The sequence below is a fragment of the Microtus pennsylvanicus genome, chromosome 6 (assembly GCF_037038515.1).
Source record: "Microtus pennsylvanicus isolate mMicPen1 chromosome 6, mMicPen1.hap1, whole genome shotgun sequence".
Lineage (NCBI taxonomy): Eukaryota > Metazoa > Chordata > Mammalia > Rodentia > Cricetidae > Microtus > Microtus pennsylvanicus.
In genome coordinates, this window is record NC_134584.1 from 20,856,726 (window position 1) to 20,869,602 (window position 12,877).

General features: G+C 39.2%; 1 non-coding gene across 1 annotated transcript; it reads right to left on the bottom strand.

Moving 5' to 3' along the window:
* Positions 1-1,323: 1,323 nt before the first annotated feature.
* On the bottom strand, positions 1,324-1,429 carry LOC142853198 (U6 spliceosomal RNA). The gene has a single exon (XR_012911123.1). It is a non-coding gene; the product is annotated as a U6 spliceosomal RNA (small nuclear RNA).
* Positions 1,430-12,877: the final 11,448 nt, after the last annotated feature.

Sequence of the window (12,877 nt, forward strand, 5' to 3'; positions counted from 1 at the left end):
TGAAATAATTGACTGTCTCTGGCTCTCACAGTGCTTTCACCCACCCTTAGAAAAAATTCATGCATCTTAAAAGGAATCAATGTTATATAGATGTCCCATTATGGAGAAGCACTCCACTGTCCTTTATTCTTTGCATATTGACTTATTGTGGGTCTTTATAATAATCACAGTCTTAGTTTTCTATGACTGGGAAGAGACACGATGATCATGGAAACTATTATATAATAAATGTTTAATTGACTCTTTCTTACTGTTTCAAAGGTTTAATCCATTATTATTATGGCAGCTTCCATGGTGGCATACATGCAGAAAAGGTATCTAGATGGGAGTTCTGAAATCAGATTTGAGGACAACAGGAAGAAAGAGTAACATCAGGCCTGGCTTGAACTTTTAAAACTTCAATGCCCTCTCCTCTGGTGGCATTCTTGCTCCACTAAGTTCATACCTACTCCAATGGGGCACTCCTAATTTTCAACTAGTTGCACTCCCTGAAGACTAAGCATTCAAATATAGAAGCCTGTGGTAAACATTCTTATTCAATCACCATCACTGAATAAAAACTCTTCTCTGATGAGGGTTGAAAAAATACAATAATATGTAACTATAGTGATAACTTTAGAGTTGGTATAGCACTATGTCCATTTAACAGAGTACTAGTAATAAGTTCTGCCCTTCAGTCTATCACCTCCTCATCTCTAGGTACTAGGTCTCCAAAATGTGCAGAGTTTGGGTTGTATGATCTATCATTTCTCTCTCTCTCTCTCTCTCTCTCTCTCTCTCTCTCTCTCTCTCTCTCATCTATCTAGGTAAAAATTGAACATCTTTTTTTTATATTTTGAGAAATATAAACAAACCATAAAATGATACTATTTCTTTTACTGTTTTCCTTTATTCTTATTTCAAACTTATTTGGTTATTTATTTTACATCCTGACCATAGTTTCCCCTCCTTTCTGACCTTCAAGTCTCTCCCTCCCAGCTTCCTTTTGCTGCCCCAATTTAGTTCTCCATTTTTCTTCAGAAAAGGTCAGGTCACCCATGGTTATTAGCAAAACATGGTTTATCAAGCTGCAGTAAGACTAAGCACTTCCCCTTGTATTGAGTCTGGAGAAGGCAAACTCATGAGGACCAGAGTTTCAAAGGTCAGAAAGAGCCCCGCTCCCACTGTTGGGAGTTCCATAAGAAGACCAAGCTACACCACTCTTCCGTACATAAATGCAGAGGGCCGATGTCAGACACACACAGGCTCCTTGATTTTTCAGTTAAGTCTCTGAGAGATCCTATGTGCCTATGTGAATTTTCTTGTTATGTCATTGACCCCTTAAAAATTATGGAATGTATCATTAATTTGTATGTCATTTTTGCTTAGATTCATGAAAATCTTCTCTGTATCATTACAATTTTAGTATATGTGCTGCCAAAAGAATCACTCTTCAATTTTTTACATCATGTTTCATTAAATATTGTCTTTGTACATTGAAATACTGGCTTTTAAAAGATTTTCAAAAAAGATTTTTCATGAAATTTTCAAGGATCCTCCCCTTCTCACTTTTCTCCCCCCATCTTCCCTTATCCCCACCCCCGAGCTCCCAATATTTGCCTGGCAGTGGGAGAATATGAGCAGGGGAATCAGGACCATGAGGAGTGTGCCCACCCACTGAGATGGTGGGGCTGATCTAATGGGAGCTCCGCAAGGCCTGCTGGACTGGGACTGATGAAACATGTGCTCAAACCGGACTCTGAACGTGGCGGTCAATGAGGGCTGACTGAGAAGCTAAGGACAATGGCAATGGGATTTGATCCTACATCATATACTGACTTTGTGGGAGCCTAGTCTGTTTGGATGCTCACTTTCCTAATGGAGGGGGAAGGACCTTGGACTTCCCAAAGGGCAGGGAACCCTGAATGTTCTTTGTAATGGAGAGGGAGGGGGGAGGGGGTGGGGAGAAGGGGAGGGAAATGGGAAGAGTGGAGGAGGTGGAAATTTTTAATAAAAAAAAATCAAAACTTTAAAATATAAAAAAAATGCTATGAGGAAAAATAGCTAGATCCTGAACAACAATATGTAGATTAAAATGTAAAATCTCACACTGCTGAGATACAACAAGAAAACCATTGACAATGAAATGATTAAAATGGAGCACTGAAATCAGGAATGGGATGTTTCTGTTCCTTTGTTTAAGAGTGAGATAGATAACAACTTCAACCAGAGCCCAGCACTGAAGAATTAAAACTTAACTGTTTTGCTGAACTTAAATTGTTGAATAATAATAGAAAGTGTAAAATTGTTTGGACTACATATTTCCTTTTAAAAATATAACTAACATTAATTTTTTGTAGGTCAGTGTTGAAGATGTTTACATATGAATATAATATATGTTTATCAAATAAAGCCTAAATTTTCTGCTCTCCAATTCTTGTTCTATAACTCCCACTTCTTATGTAAGCAGTGGATTATATGATACTGGGACCACTGATGCATTTCCATCAACTTCTTTTTGTAATGCATACTTGTTTTTGAATTTATGGAGCATTTAGTGCTTCCAAGATTTGAAGTATATAGAATTTAGTAAAAATAAGAATTTCAGAAAGATTATGCGGCCTTCTTTCTGAATTTAACCCCAAAGAAAAATGTAGTAATACTACATTCTCACTTTCCCTCATTTATGCTTGAAAAAAAGTAATTTATCTTTACAAAGAATTGAAAAAAGATACCTATAGCATTCCTAGGAACATGGTGATATGAAATACATGGTATCTAAAACTGGAAAACATTAATTTCAATACAGAGGTGAATGTCAATTGCTAATGTGCTTCCAGTTTTTTTGTTTTTATCTGTTTTTAAGGAAAATTATGAAACAATCTAGGTTTATGCTGGTGCTACATATGCTCATGGTTGCACAGCAGGGAAGCACAAAGGTATAACCACTGTACAGGTGCAACTCAAACACACCGAGCTCTAATGGTGCCAGGTGCATTCCCACATGTCAGTGTCTGGTATTCTGATTATCCAAGTAGAAAGATTCGTTCTTGGCAGCACAATGCTACAGTGTAGCATTATATTATTGTTCTCAATAAAACAGAAAAGACAATAGCATTTCCATCCTGAACAGACAGAACAATAAATACTAAACAGAAAACAATTTACAACCTATGCCACTTTTATATTTATGACAAAGAAATTCTATGGCCAAGAAGAAAGATCTTTATAGCTTCCCAGTTCCATAAGATACCTCTGGCACAACATTTACAAACCCCTTCTCAGCTGCCTATGCATGTTACATAATTAAGCTGTGAAGACATTCTCAACATCACTACACTTTTAGAAAAGTTGCATTAGTTCATGTGAATTCAGAAGTTACAAGGAACACTAGACCTTAAGCATTGACAATTTAAGTATATATTCTGTCTTGTTTCCCTTCAATTTATATTGCAGTTTTACCATGCTCATAGATCTAGACCATATTTATTTTATTTTCAAGTCACATATTGTTTGTTTTTTTTAACTTTCTTTTTGTTTTATTGAGAAAAAAAACAATTTCCGCCTCCTCCCAGCCTCCCACTCCTCACCCCCCCAACTCCTCTCCCTGTCCCCCTACTCCTCTCCCCCTCCCTCTCAAGTCTGAAGAGCAGTCAGGGTTCCCTGCCCTGCGGAAAGTCCAAAGCCCTCCCCACTCCATCCTGGTCTAGGAAGGTGAACATCCAAACTGGCTAGGCTCCCACACAGCCAGAACATGAAGTAGGATCAAAACCCAGTGCCATTGTCCTTGGCTTCTCAGCAGCCCTCATTGTCCGCCATATTCAGAGAGTCCGGTTTTATCCCCTGGTTTTTCAGTCTCAGTCCAGCTGGCCTTGGTGAGCTCCCAATAGATCAGTTCCACTGTCTCCGTGGGTGGGTGCACCCCTCTTGGTCCTGACTTCCTTGCTCATCTTCTCCCTCCTTCTGTTCCTCATTGGGACTTTGGGAGCTCAGTCCAGTACTCCAGTGTGTTTTATGATGAAGCATCACTCAAGATATAATTTATTTTAAGATATATTACTTGGCTATTATAGATGACCGAAGGTGTCATGGAGAGGGACACTGAAACTGGCAGATCAAAGACTGGAGATAAATCCTTGTCTTCCCATTTTATTTTTAGTTCAATTTCGGGATTATAATATAATTATAATTCTTCTCCTTTCTATTCCTCTCTTCAAATCTTGCCATAAACCCATCCCCATTGTCTTTCAAATTCAGTTTCTTTTTATCTTGCTTATTATTATTGGGTATACATGCATATATTTGTTAGCAGTCTATGCTGAGGTTTGTCCTTCCTTCCCTAGCACTGGATTCTTGTTCTTTGGGTACAGAGTGTAGACCAACAGCCCTCTGGGAAATCCATGGGACTCTAGTACCAGGTGTGGACTGTTGAGCCATACAGTCTTGTGGACTGAATAATTCTGGAGTTCTATTATTTTCTTTCAGGAGACAATGCTTGTTGAACTATCCAGATCACAATCTGTGTACCACTCAAATAAATCTCCATTGTGTGTGTGTGTGTGTGTGTGTGTGTGTGTTTATGTACATGCACAAGTGCTTGCATATACTGCAAGAACATTTGAAGATGAATACATTTGATAATCCTGATTCACATAATGTGCAAGGCAAGAAATTTAATAACTCCTAACTGAAAGTTTCTGCACTCCAACAAGCCTCTCTGATGATGCAGTAATCCAAATCTGACCAAATCAAATCAAATTAGAAAAGCCCAGGTCTAATGTATACAAATGCTACTGGGTGACTCTCCACCCCCTCCCCCCAGAGAGGAGACAGGAAAGGAAGATTGGAAAACTGTGTGCTTGTTCTCTGGGGAGGGGCAGTTTAAATACCCTATGGAAGTGGTCTTGAGCATCTCTAGGGAAGGGTCAACTTTTGGCAGGTTTTGTTGGGGGGCAGAGTCTACAATGGGGCAATTTTGAGGGGGAGGGAGCTGGAGTAGAGCCTCCAAATGAACATTCCAGACTCTTTAGCTATATGAAGGCCAGGGGAGTGAAGCCTTCACTCAAACATTATATACTCTTTGGGTATATGGATGCCAGGGATTGGAGTGAAGCTTCCGCCCAAACAGGAATTTACTGCAATATCCTAAAGATCCTCCAAGAAGACACATGGCTAAATATGAACTTCCTCCTGGAGGCTTACCTTTAGATATGACAAAGGCACCCACACAGTAAAAAAAAAAAAAATGCCTTTCACTTCAACAGTTGACTGGTTGCCTGGTCCTTGCCTAGACTAAACAACACTGGGGGTTTGGTTGTCTCATTTTGCCAGGAAAGGAAGTCTGAACCCTACCCCCACAGGAAAATTTTTCAGTCCTCCTGGGCCTAAAAGCTAAAGGCAAGTATTTAAGACTGGTATTCACCAAAGGCGACAGAGGAATTTGGGACAGACTCATTTCTTCTAGTTACTTATCCCTCTTAGATCTGTTTGCTGGCATTTGATGACTTAAGATATTATAGCTAATTACTTCATTTGTTAAGTTTCCTGCTAAAAATACAGACAGGTGTGCCTTTTCATAGGCTTTATAGTCCAGAACTAACAGGTTTCAGATGTATCTTCAGAGGCTCAGAGTTTTCAATTTCCTTTAATTGTCTTCAAAATTTCATGCCTTTTAACCTAAAGCCACAGTCTTTTGCTAAGACACTAAGATGTGGATCTGTTCCAGCTGTCTTAGATACCTGCTTGTTCCTGAGGAAAGTTCTGCTCCTCTATCAAGAAATCTGGTCTGCTGAAAACAGTTTCCAGAACCTATTTTATCCCACCCATTTTCATGCATATTTTACAGATCACTCATCCTGCCTGGGCTGAGGAAAACCTGCAGAGGGTTCTCCAGGTATGCTAGCACCTGTAAGAACTTCTGGGACTTCTCTTGCAACTCCTCTCCAAGCTCAAGTGGCACCTTCCCAGCAACTAAAATCTGGTTTTAAAGAGCATATCTCTGATCATATCTCATTCATTCACACTTGTCTCTCCTGTACAACCAGGGCACTTTTCCAGTCCTTTTTTTCTGGCACTTAGCACCTTTCCCATGACTATCCACATTTATGGATTGGATAATATCAATATTTTTTTTTCTCCTAACAACCTGCCTTCTCATCCATCTCAAGGAACAGATGCCTGAGGTCTTTAGAATGACAGTTACCATATGCCTCGCCTGTTGAGTATGAACCCACCAAGTCCCAACTTGCCCCCTCCCCCACTTTGTTTCATGCCCGCACACAGAAAATAGTCAAAATTGAACTGGCATCCCTATACTTCAAGAGTCTGGGATGTTTGGGTGGAATCGTCGTCACTCCAGCCCCTTGCATCCATATACACAAAGAATATGGAATGTTTGGGTGAACGTGGCATTCACATACCTGATGTGGAAGTCCCCTTTGTATGATGAGATTAACATAATGAATAAAGGTACTGCTTTGGACTTACGGTAGGGCCTAACTTAGCTAGGCAGGGAAAACTAAGGAAAGAAGGGCCGAGTCAGAGAGAAGCCATGGAGCTGCTGGCTTTAGCCCGCAAGCTACAGCCACGTGGCGATACACAGATTAATAGAAATGGCTTAAATTAATACGAAAGAGTTAGCCAATAAGTTAGAGCTAATGGGCCAAGCAGTGACTTAATTAATACAGTTTCTGTAAGTGATGTGGGAGTGTCGTATATTAATCTGTTGATTTCATTGGTTAAGCAATAAAGAAACTGCTAGGCCCATTTGATAGGCCCACCCTTAGGTGGGTGGAGTAAACAGAACAGAATGCCAGGAGGAAAAGGAAGTGAAGTCAGACTCCGCAGCTCTCCTCTCCGGAGCAGACGCTTCAGAGAGACGCCATGCCCAGCTCCGACCCAGGATGGACTTAGGCTAGAATCTTCCCGGTAAGACTGGTGCTCACAGATTATTAGAGATGGGTTGATCGGGATGTGAGAATTAGCCTAGAAGAGGCTAGATAGGAATGGGCCAGAGCAGTGTTTAAATGAATACAGTGTCTGTGTAATTATTTCGGGGTAAAGCTAGCCGGGCAGGCGGCTTGGGGTGTTGGGGACGCAGCCCCGCCGCGCTCCTTATTACTACAAATGGCGCCCCACGTGATGGACTAAACCCACTTACAAAACCTGAGAAGGCTTAAAAATAATGGAGAGAGAGTTTAACACAGATTTTTGCTGTTTGTTGGTGGTGTGCTGTAGAGAGATTTCCTGATTCAGCAACAGCAGCAGAAAAAAAAAGCTGCATTATTTTAAAGCGCGGCTTCCTGGGGCTTTGCCACCAGTGCAAACTCTGGCTTTATGTTTGTGTTCCCGCTTGGGATCGGAAGGAGAGTGCTCTGAGACCGTGACGATGACTCAGAGCTCCCCGCCTGCTCTTGGGCAGAAGGCAGAATCAGGCTTAGGCAGGCGGAAGAGCATGGCGGATTCCTGCCGCCATACAGGGACGTGTTTTCAGACTGCGCAGTGCTCTGCGTGTCAGATTTGGATGTTACTTGGATGAAAAGAATTTCTGTGCTGCACGCTCAGTCTCAGAATTAAAGTGCTGAGTGCCGCTCCTACCTGGCGGCCCCAGAGCTAGCACAAAATGGTACGTCCTCCACTTTGAAATTTTCCTGACTCAGTAGCAGGAACAAACCTGTGTTGTTTTAAAATGCCGGCTTTCTGGGCCATCCTGCCAGGGCAAACTCGGACTGTTTGAGGCAGGAGGGCCGGCTACTGAGAGAGGACTTGAGTGTTGTCTGTTGTAGCTTGCTGGCTGGCAGGGACCTTGAAATGCCATAGAGGTGTGGCTATAAACATGGCTGCAGCCTGTGTATCCGCCATGAGGCTGGAAAGCTAAGGAATGGACTGGATCTAGCTGGCAAAGCCAAGCCTTTAGTCCTACTGATATTGCTTGGTAAATTAAAGACTCATGTGGTCAGAAAAACAGAGAGAGATACAGTAAAGAGAGCGTCAAAGACAAAGAAAAATTTTAAATGATTTACTGTGTGTTAAAAATATACGCAAGCTAAAAGTTAAAGTTCTTAAAGTAAAAAAGAAAAGGAAGAGAGTTGTTGTGTGTACACACCTTTAATCCCAACACTTGGGAGGCACAGGGAGATAGACCTCTGTGACTTCAAGGTGTGGTAGCACATGCCTTTAATCCCAGTGCCTGGGAGGCAGAGACAGGTGGATCTCTGAGAGTTCAAAGACAGCCTGGTCTACAGGGTTATTCCAGGTCAAAGATATGCGCTCAAAAAGCAAAAAGTTAACCTAGGAATGTCACAGCTTACATTCTTAAGTGCCTACTGATTTAAAGGCGCAAATCAAAAGTGCTCCTGGATAGTAAAAAATTACAGATTCACAATAGGACAGATTCAGACCACTAAATGAATCACACTGTTGGATAAATGTACGTTGGCTTGGGAGAGAGAAGAAAAAGAATATAGAGAATAAAGTTAATGGTTTAAAAAGAAAAAAGTAAAAGAAAAGTCTTTAAAAAGACAGAGTACAGATAGTTATAGATATAAATAAAAATAAGCCGTGTAAAAATGGAAAATTCACAGAGAGTCTGGATTCTTTGTATTATTGTGTTTTCTTTAAAATTTTTGACTGTGAAGGAGCTAAGTACAGAGAGAAATTTCATTATATGGGCTGCCCAGTGGAACCAGAATGGATATCATGAGGGTATGATTTTAGAATTTGGATCTAAGGATATGATACTTTGGAAAAGAGATTCTTCTTTTGTTTTCACAGAGGATGAGACCCTGTTCATTTCTTCTATTCCGATTTGGTATGATGGACCACATCCTCCTGAAGGTTTGCTGTGAACATCTTCAGAAAATTGCTTTGCTCAACTGCCAACTGAGATGAAACTAGCACACAAGTTATACCATGAAAGATCTAATTAACGACGCCCCCATTCAGCAGGAAGCAGTTTGGAGAGAAAAAACTGCGCCCATGTTCCCAAATATTGTTTATAAATGTAGTTTTACATTTAAAGGGGGAAATAATATAGGTATGAATAATTTGCATTGGTATGGATTTTAAGGTCAATTTTGTTATATGTATATGTATTTCTTGATCTTGATTAAGGTATTGTGATTGTGTAGTTCATTTAAAAATGTACTGTATAATTAGGAAATATAAGTTGTTGATGGATAATTGTAAATAATAGTCAAGTTTGTAGTCATGTTAGTTAATATTTTCTAGATGTGCGTAGATATATTTTAGATAGGCATTCTTCATATTTTTCAAAGATTATAGAATATGGCATTTTAAATGTTTTAATAACTGAGGACTTTTCATGACAATGGCAGCACCAATCTACTTCGAGAAGAAGATGGGCATCGAAGAGGCTCGTTATGGAGTTTGATAGCCATTTGGGCAAGAAACTGCTCTTGCCTGGACTATTGCATAAACTGGACACAGAGAACCCACAGAGAGAGGACTACTGAACTTGCCTAAGGTGAGATGATCTTTCGGGGTTCCTGATTCATGAAAGAGTCTGCAAGACATTCTGCAGGACACAACAGATAGTGACTGAACTGACTTTGAATTTTCCTGCTTTATGGAAATGTCTGCTGAATACCATGGGCCTGAAGGCTGAAGATGGATGCCCCAACGGTACAGAGGAACTTTGGGTGACTGTCCAGGCAGCGAGATGTCTCTGTCATTTCTAGAGTTTTCTTATTTCTTGTTTGCTTAGGTAGTATTATATCCTTCTGGAGTCTTTGCTGGAGTTGAAGAATGAATAGATAGTTATAGCTTTCCTTAGTTATGATAAAAGATAAAATAGATATAAATATTGTAACTGTAATTCTTGCTTGATAACTGTTTTGCTATATGTAATTTTACTATGTTAAAGTTAAAGCCTTTCTTTTTTTTTTTGTTTAAACAGAAAAAGGGGAAGTGATGTGGGAGTGTCGTATATTAATCTGTTGATTTCATTGGTTAAGCAATAAAGAAACTGCTAGGTCCATTTGATAGGCCCACCCTTAGGTGGGTGGAGTAAACAGAACAGAATGCCAGGAGGAAAAGGAAGTGAAGTCAGACTCCGCAGCTCTCCTCTCCAGAGCAGACACCTCAGAGAGACGCCATGCCCAGCTCCGACCCAGGATGGACTTAGGCTAGAATCTTCCCGGTAAGACTGGTGCTCACAGATTATTAGAGATGGGTTGATCGGGATGTGAGAATTAGCCTAGAAGAGGCTAGATAGGAATGGGCCAGAGCAGTGTTTAAATGAATACAGTATCTGTGTAATTATTTCGGGGTAAAGCTAGCCGGGCAGGCGGCTTGGGGTATTGGGGACGCAGCCCCGCCGCCGTCCATATTACTACACTGTATAATTATTTTGAGTCTAAGCTAGCTGGACGGCCAGGAAACAACAAACAACCTCCCTTCTCCTCCATCATACTCCAAAGAGTATGTAATATGTGCATGAAGGCTTCACTTAGCTGCTGTCATCCATAAGTCCAAAGAATCTGGAATGTTTGGTTGGAGCCTCCACCCAAGCCCTCTCCCCCTCAAAATTCTTCAGTCTAGATTCTTTCCCCAAGAAAGCCTGTCAAACAATGATTCTTTCCCGGAGATGCTCAAGGCCACTCCCACAGGATATTTAACTGCCCCACAGAAACAATCTATCTGGCAAGCCCAACTACCTTGTTTTTAAGGAAACTTTTGCTGCTGTATTTAGTAAATACATACTTGAAATTCGCCAAGTTTCTGCTTGGTGAAAAGCAGAGGCTCTCCGGGCATTTCTAGGGATTCCATCAAGTCCTAATCTTGGACTGATGAGATATCTACTCTCCTGGAATGAACATATGTATCTCTTTGCCTTATATTTAAAAGACATCCATTGTTAGTGTATATGAAACACAGTCTGTAAACCACTCTAATAGCTGTCTGATATACATACATACATACATACATATATACATGTATATACATATATGCATGTGTATATCAGGGATTATGTATATATAATCAATTGTTTTCCTTCAGTAAATTCTAACAAAAATGAATATACAAATATATAAGCACATAAAATAAGTCATCCAAGCAAATATGTTATTAGATATATACAATTGTTTTCCATTCAGAAATATCACAAGACTTATGTTATCACCTCTACATACAAATGCAGGAAATAGATAGACAATTTAATGAAACAATAGAGTACTCTTTTCTACTTTTATGATATGAATACTTCAGATGATTTTTCTTGTTACTGATACCTTCTTGTTATATTTTGACCATTTAACAGGCTATTTCTCTGCATCATTACAGACAGGGCTGCAGGCAGCCTAGGTTGCTAAGTTCAACACAAGGTTGACTATAGCTGTTGTAAGCAATTTAGTCTCTACTGAGATTCAGCTCAAACTCATAGTTAACCTTCAGCTTCTAGTTTATCTTAGTTCAACATGCTTTGCAGATTCTTTGAAACAATGCGTCATTTACATATTTTGCCACAGTACAATTTAAGACCATAGTTATCAGAGTATAACAGCAGTACAATTATTAATTTCCTGACCTGAGGCCATGGTCCTTCTAAACAAGTTAGAAGTACTTTGTGGTGGACCAAAGCAGAATAATACTCAAGAAAAAATAAAATAGCAACTTTGACTAATGACTAACAGATGAGCAAACTAGTGATTGCTCAACTGAGTTTTAAAAATATGAATACATAAAGAATAAAGTGTTTGCATGTGTATATATTTGTGTGAATTCATACACATCCAGATCACATGCCTGGAAGAAAGAGGAAAAAAATTGTTAGAGCAACCAACTTCAGGGATACTTAAATATTAAAAAGAGAAAATGCCGAGAGCTGTGCACTTTTTATCTTAGCTATTTTGTAGCTTTTAAAACTTTGTACACTTGCAAGTATAAGGTATTAAAATATAGTTTTTATTTTTTGAGAACAAGATAGAAAGAGAAATAATGGGAATATTGAGCTGGAATATCTTACAGGTAATAATGAATGTGACACATGAGATATAAAAATGACTTAATTTTAATAGAAGCAATGTTAGATATGTTCTCTTTAAATATTAATATTCTATTCATGGCTAATGTCTCAGATATCTACTACAGAAGAAATTGTCATTGATGATGGATAAAGAAAAATTATTTACTCCATTAAAAGCCTTGCTAATTATCCCAAGGTCTTCAATAATGACTATATGACATGAAAATACCTTTAGAGTTACTAATGTGTTTATTATAAAGTTAGTGATAATTTTATTGTACACATTACAATGTGCATTAGAGATGATTAATTTGGATGATCTCAATTATTGTTATCCTGTTTGTACTAAATTTCCAATTTAAAAATAAAGATAAAAATGTTATTTCAAGTTAAAAAATGTGAAACAATTGGCATTGCTTCCACTGTTTTCTCAAATCTTGCATCCATTCCCCAAAGGAAAAATAATACTCAACTTTTAATAGTATTTTTAATGGAAATTAGTCACCCTGGATTTTAGTTTAGCATGAATGTAAAATGCCAGAGGTGGTAGAAATCCATTAACTTCTACAGATTTGTTTTAGCCAACACTTAAGGAACATTAGCTCATTCTTAACTGGAAGACTGAATGCAAATCTGTCACAAGAATAACTACAACTTTCAACAATAACAATGGAAAGAAATGAATTTATGATGTTGCGGCTAGATGGCTCAGCTGATAAAAGTGCTTGGTGCCAAGAAAAAGAGTAGAAACTAAGAATACTTCCTACTTTCTTAGAAGACCTGGGTTCAGTTCCCTGAACCCATACTAGTCCTGTCATAATCACCTGCACTGCATCTCTGGGTCTTATTCTGGCTTTAGAAAGCACCTGCACACATGTTGCAAATGTACACACACACACACACATACACATA